The sequence below is a fragment of the Rhipicephalus sanguineus genome, chromosome 2 (assembly GCF_013339695.2).
Source record: "Rhipicephalus sanguineus isolate Rsan-2018 chromosome 2, BIME_Rsan_1.4, whole genome shotgun sequence".
NCBI lineage: Eukaryota > Metazoa > Arthropoda > Arachnida > Ixodida > Ixodidae > Rhipicephalus > Rhipicephalus sanguineus.
This window is the reverse complement of record NC_051177.1, coordinates 68,334,544-68,353,048: the sequence shown is the minus strand read 5'-3', so window position 1 is coordinate 68,353,048 and position 18,505 is coordinate 68,334,544. Positions and strand designations below refer to the sequence as shown.

Here is an 18,505-nt window from a genome sequence, read left to right as displayed (position 1 = left end):
ATATATGACCCGAACTGAAGATGTTGGAAACGAAAGTACGTGCATTACTTAGCCCTAAATTTTCGCTCTTCAATCCGTGAGCACTGTACGACATTTAAGCACATTCGGGGTGCATGTGTCTGACGCGGATGAGGACCATTCACACGACAGTCCAGACTCGTCGTCGATTATGTGTTTCTTATGTAAGGTACTTATCTGCACCAACATTAATTTGAACGGTCGCTCGAGGACGCTCGATTAGCGTTGTGAAAACGGGCTGGCTTGCGCAATAGAATGTCTTCAGGGGAAACCAATCAGCGTTGTGGAAAGCGCATAAAGCCGCTCAAGCGCGCTGGCTTGAGCTCGGTGTCCGGTGTCCCGTCCCATGAGGCGTGTACCCGTGCCGTGGCGCTTAGAGCGTCGGGCTTCGGTGTGTACTATAGAAGACCAGAGTTCACATCCATTCGTCGGAACGTTGTTTATCATTTTTATTTGCGTTTATACGGTGTATGCGCTGACGTCACTCTCTCTCTCTCGTGTATGCGACGTCACTATAGTGGGTGGATGACCGTGTACGCGACGGTATGCTGTTTTTAAATACGTGGTGCTGACGTCACTCGAAACTGCTTCATGCGTCGGCGAACCGAATTGACTGAGGGTAGCTGAAAAAATCGTGTACTTGTTTAAATATAACGCCGTCAAGCGACCATATACGGTGCCGGCACCAGAAACAAAACACAGCTCGTCGTCTCTTACCCAAGGGCTTCGCTTTAACAATGGGCTCACGCCATCGCACGGCGCGTGCAAACTAATGAGGCGGGAAATGTTCCTCGCGTCAAGTAGTTCGTCTCAAACTCAAACACTCATTTTATGTGTAGTTACTCTTTGCTTTCTTTTTTTTCGAATGTACAATATTATTTTCCACTTATTTTTCCCCGTTCTGCCTTTCGTTTGCTTTCTATACTTTTAATTTTCCCCTCCCTCTTCTATCTGCCTAACGAACTGTTTTTTTACAACCTTTTTTTAATCGCTTCATTAATACCATCTTTACTTATCAATCGCGAAAATGATTAAACGTTCGCGCGTGTATAAGCGCATATGCAGCATGCCCGCATGATCGCGCCTCCGGCGAACCGTTAAAAAAAGAAAAGAAAATCCCCCGGAAAATCGAAACTTTCGCGCATGTCCGAACCAGCTGCAGGAGGCAGCCAATCAGGAGACGCGAGCTCCGCACGCGTTAATAAGTGGCCGGTGAGGCTCATATCATATTGGGCGCTGCTGCATGAGCCATCCATCAATCCAGCGCCGAGTGTGGCATGCCCGGGCCGCCCTGCAGCGTCGTGCGTCGCATCGCCATCCCGTTATAATTGAGTGATTTTTAATGCGCGGGTACTCTCAATATTGCGACCGCGTTTTTTTTTCTTTTTTTTTTTGCACTTCTAATTACGCACAGTTGCAGAGACATTTCGTTGCGTCTGTACATCGTTCGTTCTTCTCTTCCTTTTTTTTTTGTTCTTACCTTCATGGGACACGTGTGTGTGTTATAAATATGTGAATATTGATGTCAAATAATGTTAATTTGATTTTTAGTGGCACGAGCGGCAATTGACACCCTTGGTTTTTCTTCCAAGCGTATCTGTTTTACATCCCACTCTCCCCCTTCCACAAAGGCGCTTGGACGTGCCTGTAGTGAACTATAGAATATATTCTAGAACTAGTATATTTTAGTTCACTATAGACGTGCCCGATGCAGACGGGAGCATCGTTCGCTGCCCGTGCCGTTCGTACTGGTTATATATGAACTGCAGTGGTAGCAGGGATGGTTAAATTGAAAGACGCGGGCGACGGCTGGCATGATTGGCACGCCCGTTTCCAGATACCTTCACCTCCTCTATAGTTGACGGCGCGGCCGCTAGGCGCGGCAGTTTGTGAAAAAAAAAACGCATTAAATTCGTTATCTTCTGCTAGTTTCTGCCTGAAATGAAGGTTGTGCTTACCAATTTCAGCACCCAATCTTTCAGTTGGGCTGAAAATCTCGGCGGCAAAAGTTTTCTTCGGTATCCATTTAAAAGAAAGAAGCAAAATGGGACAGGCATACAGCCTACATATACGAAGACAAAACGAATAGCATATATAGCCCTGTAGGGGAGACGATAATGAGTGCACGCGCGTGAAAGCTACGGCATATATGAGCAGCGGTTCGACTCGCAGAGAGCGGCACTTCAAAAACAATGTCGGGCATAGTCACCGCCGCGCCTTGGAGACCTCTGAAAGTCAAACACACATGGGCCAGACGGCGACGGAGCCCGCACGACTTCCGAGCGCTCAATCAAAAACGAGTAGTAGAGAGTGAGAAGGAGAGATGTTTAAGGCGCAGCGGGTGGGTGGGGGCTCTCACATAACCCGCAGAAATGGGAAAGGGGGGAGAGGGGGAAAGGTAAGGGCAAATGCATAACAACTTTGGCCCCCTGGAGAGAGTAGACATGAGAGAGGTAACGTTACAAGTGCTGTGTTCACTCGATTATAACACGCACTTCTTTTCCTTTCCCCCCTTTTTTTTTTTCTCCGAAATATTTATGGCTAAAACACTGGACACGTGTTAGAATACGAGAGTAAAAAAAAAAAAAAAAATGATGCCCACCTCTATATCTTGCCCGACACGAAATAAAGTGTTTTCTCTCTCTCTCTCTCTTTAACAGTTATCACGACATTATACCAAGTCGTATTCACTGTAGCCGCCATGCTTCTAGTTGTCGATTAATTCGTCCTCACGCTGCTATCTGCGAGCCTCCTGGTGAGCTGAGATGGTATATAGGGCGACTGCCCCGAGAAATGCGTTGGTCCAGGGTTCAAATCCCGCACCATGACGACTTTCTTCTTGAACCCCCAGCATTTCTCTCTATGCAGCCGTATAAGGGGCTTGCTATGCGTATAGTTTCGCAAATTGCCGGAAAACAACTATTTCCCTTTCTGTAACCTTCGTTCACATACCCGCCCGGTGTTCTAGTGCTATAGTGGTTAAGGAACTCGACTGCTGACCCCAAGGTCACGGGAACGAATCCCGGCCGCGGCGGCCGCATTTAGATGGAGGCGGAATGCTGGAGGCCCGTGTGCTTAGATTTAGGTGCATGGTAAAGAACCTCAGTTGGTCGAAATTTCCGGAACCCTCCAATACGCCGTCCTTCATATCATATCGTGGTTTAGGGACGCAAAACAGCAACAATTATTATTATTATTATTATTATTATTATTATTATTATTATTATTATTATTATTATTATTATTATTATTATTATTATTATTATTATTATTATTATTATTATTATTATAGCTTCATTCATCCTGTGGGCTTCCGCAGAACTTATTTGACCCACGAGAAAAAAAAAATGGTGCGTGTTACTGTCGAGTAAATACGGTAAGCAGGTAAACATGCCAAAAGAAAAAGAAAAGGCGGGCTTAGGGCACAGAACACGGTCGCGACAGCGTTACGGCTCTATGTGTATACAGTACTATATGCATGCATGCATGCATGCAGGTCGACCGGCGCGGCCCGCTGCCGCCTTGACGGATTAGGCAGGGCTTTGAGTGCACGTGGCGCGCTATATGGTGTGTAGTGTATATAATATATACACGCGAGGAAGCACGTACGGGGCGCAGTCCTCGTTGCTTTTGAAATCGGCTCGAGTCGAGCCGTGTCTCTGCAGCATTACACACAAACGAGAGCATGACCGCGGTTGTCCAGGCAACATAACGTATGCACTCGGCTATAAGACTGACCACTACCCCATTTTGACTTTATACTCCAAGGGCAGTATAGACAACGGCTGATTAAAAGCGCTGAGCAGAAAACTTATTCGTGACCCCATAATGATCAGATTCAATACGCTGTCGTAGGAGAATCCGCTGGTAGGCTAGATGGTACATGTCTTGATATACAGGCTGCCCCAGCTAAATCTTGCCAGAGTTTAAAAATATGCCGACGCACTATGGCGAAGCGACCAAAAGCAGGTTGCTGACTATTGCATGGAGTAAGTCACACTAACTTTTGCGCTCTGCTTAATTGCTTATTAGGATATATAAATTAACCAAGTCCTGAAGCACCGAATTTAGGCAAAAAAAATTTCCATTGATGAAATTGTATATCGGTTTGCAAAATGTCCGGTTAGACTGTTTCTAACTTTCTATCTATTAAGTATTGGTGTTTTTCTGCTTACTAGAGGTGCCCGCGAAATACAAAAAATATAGCACTGGTCATGCCCGCTTGCGCACCATGATTGCGGTACTTCACGCTCCGCTCACCAACATTCCTAGCATTTGCCGTAACTCTGGTTAGAGTTAGCTGGGGCATCCTGTATATTAACCATAATTCCTTTGCTACGCAGGAATTCATTACTCTGCGAAGTATATATCTTAGCGGCTCGATCATCCTTTGGGACACTCGTGGAATTAGGCGTGAATGAAGGAATGAATCGATAGAATTCATTCTATTCGTTTCAGCGTTTCCCGTTTCATCTGTTTGTTAAATGCCACGAATAAAGGAATAAAACAATGAGTCGTACGTAATACACGTATATACGACGACACGTCTCATTTCGCCCCTCGTTTTACGGCGTGACTTGTAGTACAGGAAGTGACGTCATCAATAAAGGAATTAAGTGTGTGAAGTGAGCACGAACTAAACTAAGTCAATTCATTAAGTAATAAGCACTAATTTAGGCACGGCAAGTTAACGTTGTTCGGGTATATCTTAAGTTCCGCATTCTTCCACTCCATGGCGTAGCTAGAAAATTCTTCAACGGAGCTTCATAAATCGCTATAGCTATATGAGAAGTGGCTGCTCCGCAACAGAAAAACTCGCAGCTGGGAGCAATTACACATCAATTTATGAAAATCCATGCGGCATAAAGCAAACGCTTACCGGGATATATATAGTTTAACAAAATTGCGATCTTGACAAATTCCTTATTTGCATTCCTGAAATTTTCTGCGCGTTCAACATGCGTGTGAACCACGAATTTCGTTCATTATTAACAGTATGTATAGTATACGCTACAGTCCTGGGTAAATAACGCACGTGTAGAATGGCTGTCATCGTTGTCATCTGTCCTGAAGTTGTTCACCATATTTAATAGTCAATGAATGAATGAAGCACTGACCCACTCCGCAAGAAGACGTCGCGTAATCATGCGTCCATGTCATAAACCCGTGCCACGTGTCAGTGTCCGTGGATGCCCTGTAAATGTATCTGGAACAGAGCGATTCACGCAACAGATGGTATACTATATCAGCTCCTGCGTACGCTCGTCCAATCCTTAGCCACCACTAGAACTTCCCGCAAAAATGAGATTCGCTTTGTGCGTTTATGTGCATTTTCGTCCGTATTTTTTTACGTGGCGCTATTTGTGTACGCTTCCCCATCTTATACCACGTCTTGCTCTTATCTTTAACGATTTTATCTTTCTCTACCCATAGAGTCTCTACCGTTCTCTCTTCGTTACAGCGGTTTCTCAGCCAATCGTGTGTTAGTACATATAGGCTTATTTGAGTAACAGTCGATCAAACGGTGTTGCACGTGTGCATACACTCCTTGTTTTTCTCGTTCACTTCGAGTGTAACGACTCACGTTCCTTCTCTGGCAGATGGGCTCAAGCCTTCATGCGTATGTCACTCTCACGTATACGTTACTCGTCGCGTGCTTGGCGCGTGCGCAAGCGTGCGTCACGCCTTGCGTAAGCCGCGCGCGGTCGACCTGACATCTCCGTCCGCCATAGACAGGCCGTGGATTATATGAGGGTGCGGTCGCACGCGTCTGCATCGCTGTTCGTTGCGTGCATTACGGTGTGCACGGAGTGACAGACAAGACGACGGCGGGCCTCTTCTCTGGGCAAGGACGGGCACCTTGGGCACCCACATGTCAACCAAAGTATTTTGTATACCGAGAAAACACTGGCAGGCCAATGGCTTCTGGAAAGGCCCTGCTCTTGGTGCAAATACGTACACAAGTGAAAAGAAACGAAATGCCTAGGCGAGGCGTAGGAAGTCAGCCGAGTCAAGCCAAGAACAGAGAGCTCGCGCCAGTATATACAGTCAAGCCCGCATATATCGAGCTCGCGAAAAAATGGCAGTTATTTCGATATATCGTGTACTTTGATACAAAGCTTTTAAAGAATTTACAGTATTCTTGATGAGAATTTTGGTGCGCAAGTTGGCTCCACGGCATTGATTTACGATAATGCAAGGAAACCGGCTTCCCGGCAATACGTGGTTTGTTGTTGTTTCTGTTCTTATTTTTCCGCGGTCTGCAGTTGGGGATGCGGGTTATACGCAAGAAAGCACGGTATTTTCCAGACTGACGTCACATATGACGTGTATCGGTGCGATAGAGAGGATAGACAGGGTGGTGGTGTATTGATAGCCGTATCGCAAACAATTTCCTCTTTTCAAGTAGAAGTTGTGTCCTCTCTGGAAACAGTCTGGGTTGGTATTTCAAGTAAGCACACAAAGATTATATTAGGCGTATGCTATCGTCCTCCAAACTATACATCGTCATTCGTCGATGAATTGCATGACGTTCTCGGCTATGTCGTCACTCGGTATCCTTCGTCACCAATTTTTCTTTTTGGTGACATGAATTTTCCTAACATCACCTGGCACACTGGTGTTCCTCTGCTCGACCCCTTTTCAACACAATCCCAACAGTTCCTAGATTTTTGTAATTGTTTTAACTTCACCCAGGTTGTAACGAAACCAACAAGGGTAACTAATGAATCGTCTAATACATTAGACCTAGTTTTGTCAACACATCCAGACTTCATATCCCCAATTATCTATCTTCCTGGTCTGAGCGACCATTTGGTGTTACATTTCGACATCACCATGTCTTTTTCACGTGGAACTGAAGAAGACAAGTACATCCGGGACTACCGCAATGCAGATTTTGACGCCATTAACCAAGATATGTGCGCGTACTTAGACACATTTTGTTGCAATTTTGAAGAGAGAAGTGTACAAGAGAACTGGGATCTTTTCAAAAACTTAGTTACTAATCTCACCAATGCGCACATTCCCCTTCGACGCATACGGAACAACACAAAAAGACCGTGGTATAACACGCATCTCAAACGTTTGTCTAATAGAAAAAAGCGCCTTTTCCGCACAGCCAAGTTGCAAAATACTAGAGATTGCTGGGTAGCGTATCAAAATGCTGAGGCAGAATACGTGGAAGCTGTGCGTGCTGCTAAGAATCGTTTCCAAACGCATACGTTGCCTGAATTGTTATCAAGGAACCCCCGGCAATTTTGGAACGTTATCAATTCTAACCAAAATGCGGATTTATCAATCAACGATGACTCTGGTGAGCCGCTACCAGCATCTGAATGTGCCGCGTTATTTAACAATAATTTTTCAGCCAATTTCTCGGGAAACACTGCTGCACCTGTTGACGCAGTTGTGTGCCGTGACTACCGCTCAATGTTTCCTATCACTTTTGATACTGCAGGAATTTCGAAGTTAATTGACACCTTAAAAACATCCTCATCATGTGGGACTGACGGTATCAACTCAAAGTTTCTCAAACAAACAAGCGCATATTCGTCTCTCTTCTTGTGTAAGATTTTCCAGCAGTCACTTGACCAAGCAACCTTGCCGCTGGACTGGAAGGTCGGTAAGGTTGTGCCGATACACAAGTCTGGTAATAAACACTCCGCTCTTAACTATCGGCCCATTTCACTAACGAGCATTCCGTGTAAACTAATGGAACATGTACTGCACTCGCATATTGCGAAATTTTTAGAATCGAATTCATTTTTTACATCGGCCCAACACGGTTTTAGGCGTACGTTTTCCTGTGAAACCCAGTTGCTTCTTTTCACTCATCACCTGCATACCATTCTTGATAAACAATCTCTAATTGACTGCATTTTCCTGGATTTTGCAAAAGCATTTGAAAAAGTCAATCACGCTTTACTAATGCATAAGCTCTCCTCTCTCAACCTTGACTCGAATGTACTGGCATGGCTCGACTACTTTCTAACAAACCGTCTTCAGTACGTCACTGTTAACGGTCATGACTCGCCGGAAATAAGTGTAACATCGGGTGTGCCGCAGGGCTCAGTTCTGGGACCTCTGCTGTTTTTAATATATATTAATGACCTCCCTGACTGCGTTTCTTCATCCGTTCATTTATATGCCGACGACTGTGTGCTTTACAGAGAAATACGTACCGATGATGATAGGAACATCTTGCAGACAGACTTAAATAACATTAGGAATTGGTGCGATAAATGGCTTATGAAATTAAATCCCAAAAAATGCAAGCTAATGACCGTCTCCCGCCAGTTTAATAACTCCTCAACATACAAACTGGGTGATGTTTATCTTGACCACGTGTCGTCATACCGGTACTTAGGCGTTACCATTTCTTTCAATCTAACATGGAATGCCCATATTAACGTCATCACGAACAGTGCTAACCGTACATTGGGATACATACGTCGAAATTTTAGCAACGCCCCACTTTCCTTGAAGATGCTTCTTTATAAAACCCTCGTGCGCTCGAAATTGGAGTACGCTGCCGCAATCTGGAACCCTCACCACGAAAACTTGATTAGGCACCTTGAGCTAATTCAAAATAACGCTGCACGTTTTATTCTATCGGATTATCACCGTACATCAAGCGTAACAGCAATGAAGCACCATTTGTCACTGCCACCTCTATCACTGCGTCGCAAGTACTTCCGCCTTTGCCTTTTCCATAAGACCTACCATCATCCATCACTGCGTAACGAGCTCATTACGCCTCCCACATATCACTCCTCTCGGATCGACCACGAACACAAGGTTAAAGGTACTTTCTGCTACACAAACACATTTTCTTGCTCCTTCATACCGGTCACATCAAACGATTGGAATCAGCTACCAGGTGACATCGTTTCCATCTCTGATCACTCCCTCTTTCGTCATTCTTTATCAGTTCACCTATTTCGTGATAGCTCTCCCTAGTTATCCGATCTATTCCCCCTCCCTACGAATTTGTCTCCACGTGTCAAGATGCCAGCGTTTTCCAGTGGATTCTTGATTTTTTCTGTGTGTGTGTTATTTCTCTTACTTTTACACTTTCTTGCTAGTACTGTATAATTTTACCACATTCACTATTTGCTTCTTGTGATTTGCTTATTTTTACGTTTCACTTTTGTTGCGTTTCATTGAGTAGAGATGTTTTTTGCTTTAGTCTTGTTCATGTATAAAATAGCACGTTTTTTTTCTCATTGTTTGTATTTTTCATGTTGTAACCCACTCCCCTCTGTAAAGCTTCGGCGATTGAGGGTAACAAAATAAATAAATAAATAAATAAATTGATGTACACTGCACCTCAACGTCTTCATGCGCAGCAGCGCGTACTCGTCGGACGTCGGAATGCCTCTAGTCCGGCTTGGATATATGTACTGCCGGTCTTGTTCTTCAGTATCGTCCTCAGCGTGCTTAGGATGTTGTACGCAGCGGCGACGCCAGTCTTCTGTTCTCCACGTGCGACTGTGTTGATTGTCGCGAGTTCGAAATATTCGTGTTTGGCTGCACATATAGTATACCAGGACAACGGGGTCTATACAATATCCCTTTGTTCGTCGCGATTCGCCAGTGATCCGGGCGTTGCGCTGTCACGTTATCGACAAGGTCAGCTCTCACGAATGGCGATGACAACAAGGGGATAGATTACATATAACGAATTCGCTTTTGAAGGTTTGCCACAAGTTATAGCTGACATGCGTACCTTCTACATACTATACACGTTAAGGTTCAAACTTTCGATAGGATGAGTCTTTTTTCTTTTATAGCAAGCATAATCTGTATCGACAATCGCTTATGACCGATTGATGGAAGTGTTTATTAAGCTTGTAATGAAATTCGAAAAAGAAGGGGCCACAATTTCGCCTATCATATCAGAAACATAAGGTATTTTAATTTTCTTAATCTGCATGGTTTTTTTGCTGTGGTCATTCTTGTGATCGTCGTCGCCACGCTCAGGGGCGTAGCCAGAAATTTTTTTTTCGGGGATTTGGGGGGGGGGGGGCGGAGGGGTTGAGGAAGGGGGTTGAACCACTCTGTATGTATTTTCGAGCATGTGTTCGTATGTGTGCGGGTGTTGGCATCTGTGCTTTATATATACACACGAAAAATTGAAAAAAAAAAAAAAACTTCGGGGATATGAAACCCTCAACCCCCCCTCACCCACTGGCTGCGTCAATAATCGCGCTGACGTATTGCAGCGTACTGAAGTGTCAATTCGTTTCTCTTCATGCGTCATGCACCATGACACTGCAGCACCATGCAGTGTACTTTCGTGCAAAGCAGATGAACCGATAACAGCGTACAACTTGTATACGGACTGATATACCACGTTCATGTATCTACACTTTAACACACAGTGTAAGAGAGAGAGAAGGGAGAGAGAAAGTTTGCCACCGGAAGGCGGAGTCAAGGACTCGCAACGCCGGTAAACAGAGCAATAAATTGCTGAAGCATTGACAGTTGAGCTTGTTGGTACATTTCACTGTTAAAACGGTGTTCCGTTTTAACAACAAAGCAAGCTGCGACTGATATTTCCTTTTTTTTCCCCTTCAAGTGTCCCTTTGCAAGAGAGCAGTGGAGTACATTTGTCTAAGCTGCAGCCCTCATGGAGTATACTATCTTCTCGAATAACTGTAATAGTTTGCGAACGTGGCCCAAAACAACCGTGACGACACTCTGTAGGAGCAATTGGTGTCTTCGGCTTGTTTTGCTTCCTCAATCGAGTTGATCACCAAACGTCGGAAAATAAGCTTTTTTTTTTTTTGAGCCTTCTGAAAGCCTTAGTGCAAGACACTGCATGCAGCATGCATGAAACTCCGTGGGGCTCCGAGATGAGTTTAAGCGAAGGGAAAGCTTCGCAGGGCACACATCTTTTCGCATTGAGCCCATTAGGTATACCATTCGGTGGCTATGGCATGCAACATGTACCTTCATTTTACCGATTTACGACTCTGCGTGCAAGGAAAGTTTCAACGAGTTTGTGATCCAAGTCCCTATATATAACATTATAACATAGCGCTGTAAATTTACATGCAGTTACAATCGGTTTCAAACTCTCTATCTTTCGTCTTTCATTAATTCTAATCATTGGTAATATATACACACCAGTGAAGTTTGTCTCGACTATCCTCTCGAGCTCTAGCTAAAATCTGCATGTCACCTAAACAGATTGAATGTTTCTAGTTTTAAGAAACTTTCGTGTGATATGATCAGCCTTCACGATATGTTGTTTAAGACGATGCCTTCCTCGCCTTCTTCTAATCACATTCCGAAGCGGAGTATATAAAAATAACTATTCATTCTAAACGACACTGTTATAACCTCAATTAGCACTTAAAAATTTTCAGACTCTATGATCCGCCCGACACTTGGCCCATCCCCCTGAGTGGGTAGGCGCCGATCATCCCAGGATCATCATCATCATTATGTGCCCTATTGTTGACCGACTTTACTATAGCGTTTACTCGCGTGCGATACCAACACAGGCAAATGTTGGCTGCTGTTTGTTAATGTCGGTTAATATGTGTGCTGTTATATATACAATAGCAACATTGCCTAGCACACAGTCCCTATTTAGAACGACTGAATTGTCTGTCGATTTTTACAGCAGAGCTGTTGTGCTCGAGGTCTGCCGTGTGTCGTAGGTAGAAAATTATCGTCATCATGAACCGGCACGCGCTCAATCACCGGCCAAGTATTCTGGGTAACAAGAGACGCTGAAACGTTTCCACCAGCTCTGCCGTGATCCAGCCTTGCAAGTGCGACTTAATGCAGGCTGAGCTTTTTTTTTCTTTATTTCGCACTTTATTTCGTAACGCATGCAGGTATTTCCTGCATGCGTTACCGAGCGAAGACGACGACGACGTGCACTGGGGCATCTGCCCGCCTAGTTTTCTATACATTACAAAAGACATCTCTAGAAACGCCGTTACGCATCATGGGATTAGAGTTGAGAACCTCAAATTTACTATCTCTAGGTGCACTTATCCTTGGGCACAGCAGCGGGAAAGTATGCGAGGCCATGCAAGATTTCAAGAACAGTCAAAGAGATTTACACAATAACCACAGCTCCAATGTTCCATAGTTAACCAAAAGCAAAGTACAGCAAGATTCATTTCTATATTTATGTATTTCTTATTTGATGAAAATTAATTCTACCCACCTTTTCCTTTTTTTAATTATTATTCTCACAAAATTAACTTGTAAAAAATCTTTTTGTTATACAATATAAGAAATTATTCTCATTTCTAGTTTTTAATTATTTGTTTCTAAGCTACCCGATTCTTGGCCAATCCCCCTGAGTGGGTGTGAGCCAGCAGTAAAGGATCTACATCTACATCTACATCTACATCTTTCCCGCTCGGCTTGTCGAGAGCGCTCGATGACCGATGGGCCGAGCTCGCTGACATCTTCGCTGAACCGACTCGCTCTCGCAGAGACAGGCGTATATCATGGTTCAGAAGTGCACTGGCGGCGCCGGTTTGGCCTCGCATGGTGCGTATGTGTGTGTGCGTGTGTGTTTGCGCGCGCACAATTGTACAGCGCCATTGCTGCCTGCAAGCCGAGCTTTCTCCATAGGTCGTCGTATTTAGCAACCTATCGTGCTCGCGGAGTCGAGTGACACGGTGAAAATGCTGTAAAGGAAAGCTTAAAGGAACTCTAATAAAAATAACACTCCTCTAATTAGGTCGATGACGGCAGAGTGATTAGCGGTGTGAAGAAATTAAGAGGTTTGCAGGCACGAAGTGGAATCGGTGCGCATAGAGAGAGGCGTTCGTCCTGGAGTGGACACGAAAGAGGATGATGGTGAATTTGTTAAAATTAAGGTAACTCTATTCAAAAAGCTACTGTCTTGAATATCCTTGCAGCAGGTTGATGTTGCAACAGGCGGTGCTAGCCTGGCCGGCAATCGCCTGAGCGACTCTTTACATGCGGTATATATGTCTCACCGCACATCACTTATAAACCGGTCTCTTGCAGAAAATGTAAAAGAATAGCAGACACTTCCTTGCGAATCATCGGCACACCTGCCGGAAACACGATGTCTTCCCAGCATCCGTGGGGAATATCTATTTTCTTTATATTTTCCACTAGTCTAAAGGATCAAGGTGCCCTAACTTTTAAATTGTTTTAAAAATGGAATTGGTATAACTTTATAGACTTTCCAAAAAGAATCGGCAGCGAACTGTCAAATGAATCAAGAAAGACTTTCGGACGTGTAACTTGCCGCTGAGAAACTTATCTGTAATTTTCCTTTCTAATGCCTCAGGCGTACAAAGACACACCCCGAACGTTCAGGCCCCACGTGTTGCGAAAGGTAATATAATCTGTCCTGTTTCCATACAACATGTCAGTGACAGACTGGCACAATCATGAGACAGCACAATGTGGGGCGCTTTCTGTTATACCATGGGTTAAGTGAGGCGCACGTTTTGAATTCCAGGTGACTGATATTCTATTAATAATTTATCTCTCTTTTCATTTGAAATGTAAGAGAATGGAATGGAATACGTGTCTTTAGAACCGGCAATCCGGAATCCCGATTAGGGGTGTGCACGGGCTCCGGGTAGCCCGAAAGCCCGACCCGGCCCGCGGGCCGGGCTCGGGCGGGCCGACGTATTTTCACCTCGGGCCCGGGCCGGGCTACTTGGAGTTTTATCGGGCCGGGCTCGGGCCCGGCGCAAAGCCCGACTCAAGCCCGAAATATAGAGAATGAGCGGGAATTGTTTTCCAGCACGCATACAGCGCCTTTTCCGCGACCGCCCTTTACCGCTTTTCCTTTCCATTCGCTACTTTAAACGAAAGGGGAGCAGGTAAAGCACTGCCTCTGTTGCACTCCGACAAACAGAGAAGTAACACCACCTGAGCTAGTGACGGCGCCAAGCGACTGTTCCGCGTTAGATTTAAGGCCAAATCCCATATGAGTGAAAATGCACGCGACAGCGACGAGCGACCCGACGTAGATCGCCTTCGTGCAAGCTGACGCTTGCATGTCCCACCGCGGTGGGGCTTTGGCGAGCGAACTCCATTGTTGCTGGCATGTCTACTTGTATAGCAAAAGTGCCGCGAACACTCTCTATTAGAGACTGTTCGTCGTGTGTCGTTTGATCATATTTGATAGGCTCAATAAAATGCCAAATTGCCGGAAATGGATGTTTTGTTTTCGCACCGAACCTTCAAAAGGCCGGGCCGGGCCGGACCGGGCCCGGGATTGTGTTTTCGTACGTCGGGCCGGGCCGGGCGGGCGCGCAGCCCTTTGCCGTCGGGCTCGGGCGGGCCTTCGACAAAGTCAGCGGGCCCGGGCCGGGCTCGGGCTCGGAAATACGGCCCGTGCACAGCTCTAATCCCGATTACACTACTCAGGCCACACACACACACACACACACACACACACACACACACACACACACACACACACACACACACACACACACACACACACACACACACACACACACGCACGCACGCACGCACACACTTTTTCACTTTTCTTCCACACGAAAATGGAGCACCATTCCTAACGCCAACTTAATTACCGGCATTTCTCGTTTCAATGCGGTCATTAAAGACATGGTATTACAAATCACGCCACCAAACCTGACTTACATTTTTTTCTTTTCTTTTTTTTTGTGCTCGCCCTTCACGCAGTGTGCGGTTCCTTGGGACCTTTGAGGTATTATAAAAGAGTAAACACACACACACAAACAAACAAACAAACATAAATCGGCAGCCCCCTTTGATTAATTGGAAGCGCCACACAAACAGAGGCGAAGGAAGAATAAACGCGCAAGGACAAGCGCCTATCTGTAATTTACTGTTTTCCTTTCAATAAATTTCAGTCGCGAATATGCGCTCGTCCTTTTCTTTCTTCGTCGCTGTTAGTGTTGCGTTACCAAATTATGAAAAAGGGACCATACCTTACTCGCCCAAATGTATACCCTTCTACAGTACACTCTTAATCAGGTACCGCTTAAAGTGCTAGATATAGCCAGGAAACCGGACATTTTTCGTGTGGTTTCCTGGATATAGCCAGCATTTAAACAAGACCTGATGAAGAGTGTGGCCCTTTATTACTGCCTGCATCCTTCAATCACTCCCAGTGCACGACACGGAATTCATGTATGTAAAGGTTATTGTTGTTGTTGCTCTTTCTGTCGTATATAGTAGCATTCTATGCACTTATTTACACTGCCTGTTGCTCACGCGTACTCATGATGGACACACTGACCGCTTTACAGCAGGCAACGCGTCGCCACGCGTACCTGTTTTCTCGTGAAGACGCGCGCCGCGCAGACGGGCGCCGTGTGACAACTGTCGGAGAATCGTGCCTTGTGTGTGTGTGTGTGTGTGTGTGTGTGTGTTCGGGGAGAGGACCACCCTCTTGAGATCCTGACTCGAGTACGTGGACGCCTCACGAGAATACCGCTTGCCAGGACAGCAGCCCCACAGAAGCGACACAAAGGAAATGCCGGCGTGCAGTTGTATACGCATATATACGCTAAAAGCGGGCCGCGGCTTTAGAAAATAGCAGCGGCATGCAGCGCGGGGACGCAGGCCGCCTTGGTTATCGCCCATCTGTCAAGAGATGATCGGCGACGCATTCCGAAGCCGATATGCACTGCTAAAGAAACGCAGCGGGAAGGAGGAAAGAAAAATTCAAACAAACAAACAAAAAGTATATTCACGGAAGCCACAGAGCGGCGGTGCCTTGTACGAATGCTTCGCGAAGAATGCGACCGAGGCCGCGATGTGGCCCGCCGCCCACTGTAAACAACAGAAATAAGACAGAAAGCTTCAGCAAAAGTTATGTCTATACCGTTATACTGTATGCATATCCCCCACCTGTCAGCTTAGCTATATATGTGCAATACGATGCACAGCAGGTGTACTAGCAGCGCGGTTTAGCTCGTGCAAATCCATACATACAGCCACATGCTAACATCTTAGCTGAAACAGTGGCCGTTTCACACCTCTCTGCAGAGAGGGCAGAGAGAAAGACGTTTTATGAGAGCTAAAAATGTTATCTTACGATATGTATACAACCGTAACTTTTCAGATGATTTCGGTGTCCAGATCAAGCATCTGTGCAACAGTGAAATATACTGTGTTCTGAATGTTCGAGTGCAGCTCGAGCAACGTAGAAATTGTGCCAGCTTTAAAAACCTTTTGACGTTTGTTTTGCTTAAAGGTTGCTGTTGGACGTGCAAATCAGTGACGTGTACCCATATAGCCACCTCGCGTTTTAGTGGTATTTTATACCGTAATAATTATGTTTTTTACTGACATCAAATTGCTGCTTTTCGGATATATGTTTACGTCACAAGTAAATTTATGCCAACTCGTACGGGGCATGCACTGTAGACGCACACTATATACCTTACGAAGGTCTGCGTTCTTCAAAAGGAAAGACCTCTGCGCTTTATATAAAACTTAGCCAGTGATCATCCCTCCGCGCAGCGTCACCAAACTGTCGATATTACGGAGGTCTTTGGAGTGTGTAACTAACGCTGTACTTCGATGAAAATGTAAAATAAGTTCTTGGATGAAAATAATATATCAATTGACCATTTCATAAATAGCATAGAATACGCTTCTTCTGCGGCTCATCATAAAAATCGAAACAAGAACACCACGCATAAATTACCACGCTCGAATTATTAGATTAATTCCACGGTGTATCATAAACACTTTAGCACGAAACGGTGCTGATAACTCGTGTTGCAGGTCTGAGCTTCATGTTTTATCCTCATGAGTCTCATTTCTGGAATCTCAAATATGAAAATTGATTTGATATTGTATTTTTAAAGATAAATCTTTAAACAGCCATGCTCTATAGATTTTGCTCCCCCTCATGTTCTCTGCTGTTTGAAGTGACAAATAAATAAATAAATTGATTGTATATATCTCACACAGTACCACAAGAAACTATTGAATGTCACACATTTTGTTATTATTTTTCAAATATTTTTTTATTGCTACGGTGATGGGCTCCTTCGATTTTCGTTTTATCCACCCATGCGGCACGGTACTTTCCCCATTTCAACATATCACATCTCTCGCTGACTGGGCTCCAAATGACAATGCGATAAGGTGAAGCCCATAAGCGCTGTGCTATAGTATATATCACTTTATCTACTCCTTTGCGCGTGTTTTTCATGCAGTGATAGGATCCGTGAGGAAGCCACGTTTCACATTATCCTTATCCTGTCGTTTTCACCCGGTTCGCGTATCTTCGCTATATGCGTTATTTGATAACACACACGTTGAAGCAAGCCGCTGACAGGCAGCTTTTGTCACCCCCTGCTTTCTCAGCCCCAGATATGGCAAAATTACTTCTAAAAAAGCAAATAGATTACATTACCAGGCCCGTAGCCAGAGGGGAGGGGGGGGGGGGCTCGGGCCGAAATTTTATGATACATGGTGTTTTACCGAAAATAAATAATGAAAACAGGCGTTTTTCTCAAATAGTCAAGGCTTTCAGCAAGTGCCCCCCCCCCCCCCGAAAAAAATTCCTGGCTACGGGCCTGTACATTACTAATTGCTTTTCTACAAATTTTAGAACTGTTATTAAATTACGTTACAAATTGCAGCTGGCCGGAAGTAATGACATTAAATTACTTTTAATTTTGAGAAGCAATTTCAGATATATTTGTTCAACTTCCCACGCCTGAGTTTTGGTATTCAGATTAACTTGTCTTTGTTATCTTTCTTTCATCTTTCAATTTTTATACCACAAGGGAAGCAATTACTTTAGTCAAGAGTAATTGAGAAAGTAATTAGCAATTTTCTTGACATTAAATTACGAGCTCACAGAAGTAATTCATTACGTTACTCATTGCAGCAAAAAGGTAATTCAAGTAATGTAATTCCATTATTTAAATTTCATTACTCTCAAGCCTGCTCAGCACAAACGAGTTTGTGTAAGCGCTCGGTAATAGGTAATTCGTGAACTTTACGATACCACATCGAGTGCAAATAGACGTGTGCGGCAGGAGTCACGTGACGTCCTCCCTGCAGGACGACCGTCTAGCCGGGGTGTGCGCGATAAGCGATCCGCCAGACACACCCACACGAGAAACGCACGCTGCGCGCAGAGAGCACGGCGCAATTAGCGCACGTCATCCGGTGACAGCTACCTCCTCTGTGTAAAGACCCCCCCTCCTCCCCCCTCAGCCCTCCCCCTCCCCCGATCTTTCTACGTTCATGTGAACCGGATGGAAGCGCCTCGCTTGTCGGCGCGGCTCCCTTATACCGGCCGACGACACAAGCTTGCCGCAGAACCGAATGCACTTCTTGCGAACGCCGTCTCACAGTTGCGTGCACTATAGTGGAAGCCACGGGCATCACAGTGGAGGCCGCCTTAGCACTGCCGATCCCTAAATGTGGGCCATCTATATGCACCGAAACGTAGAGGAACGTGGCTTGCCAAAATCTGTTCACACTATAATTAGTTGCCGTG

The 18,505-nt window shown here is 45.1% G+C and overlaps 1 protein-coding gene across 2 annotated transcripts in view; it reads right to left on the bottom strand.

Annotated features, from left to right (window-relative positions):
- The window catches only part of LOC119383127 (paired box protein Pax-6), a 70,004-nt gene that overhangs the window by 45,306 nt on the left and 6,193 nt on the right, over positions 1–18,505 (bottom strand). The window lies entirely within an intron of this gene.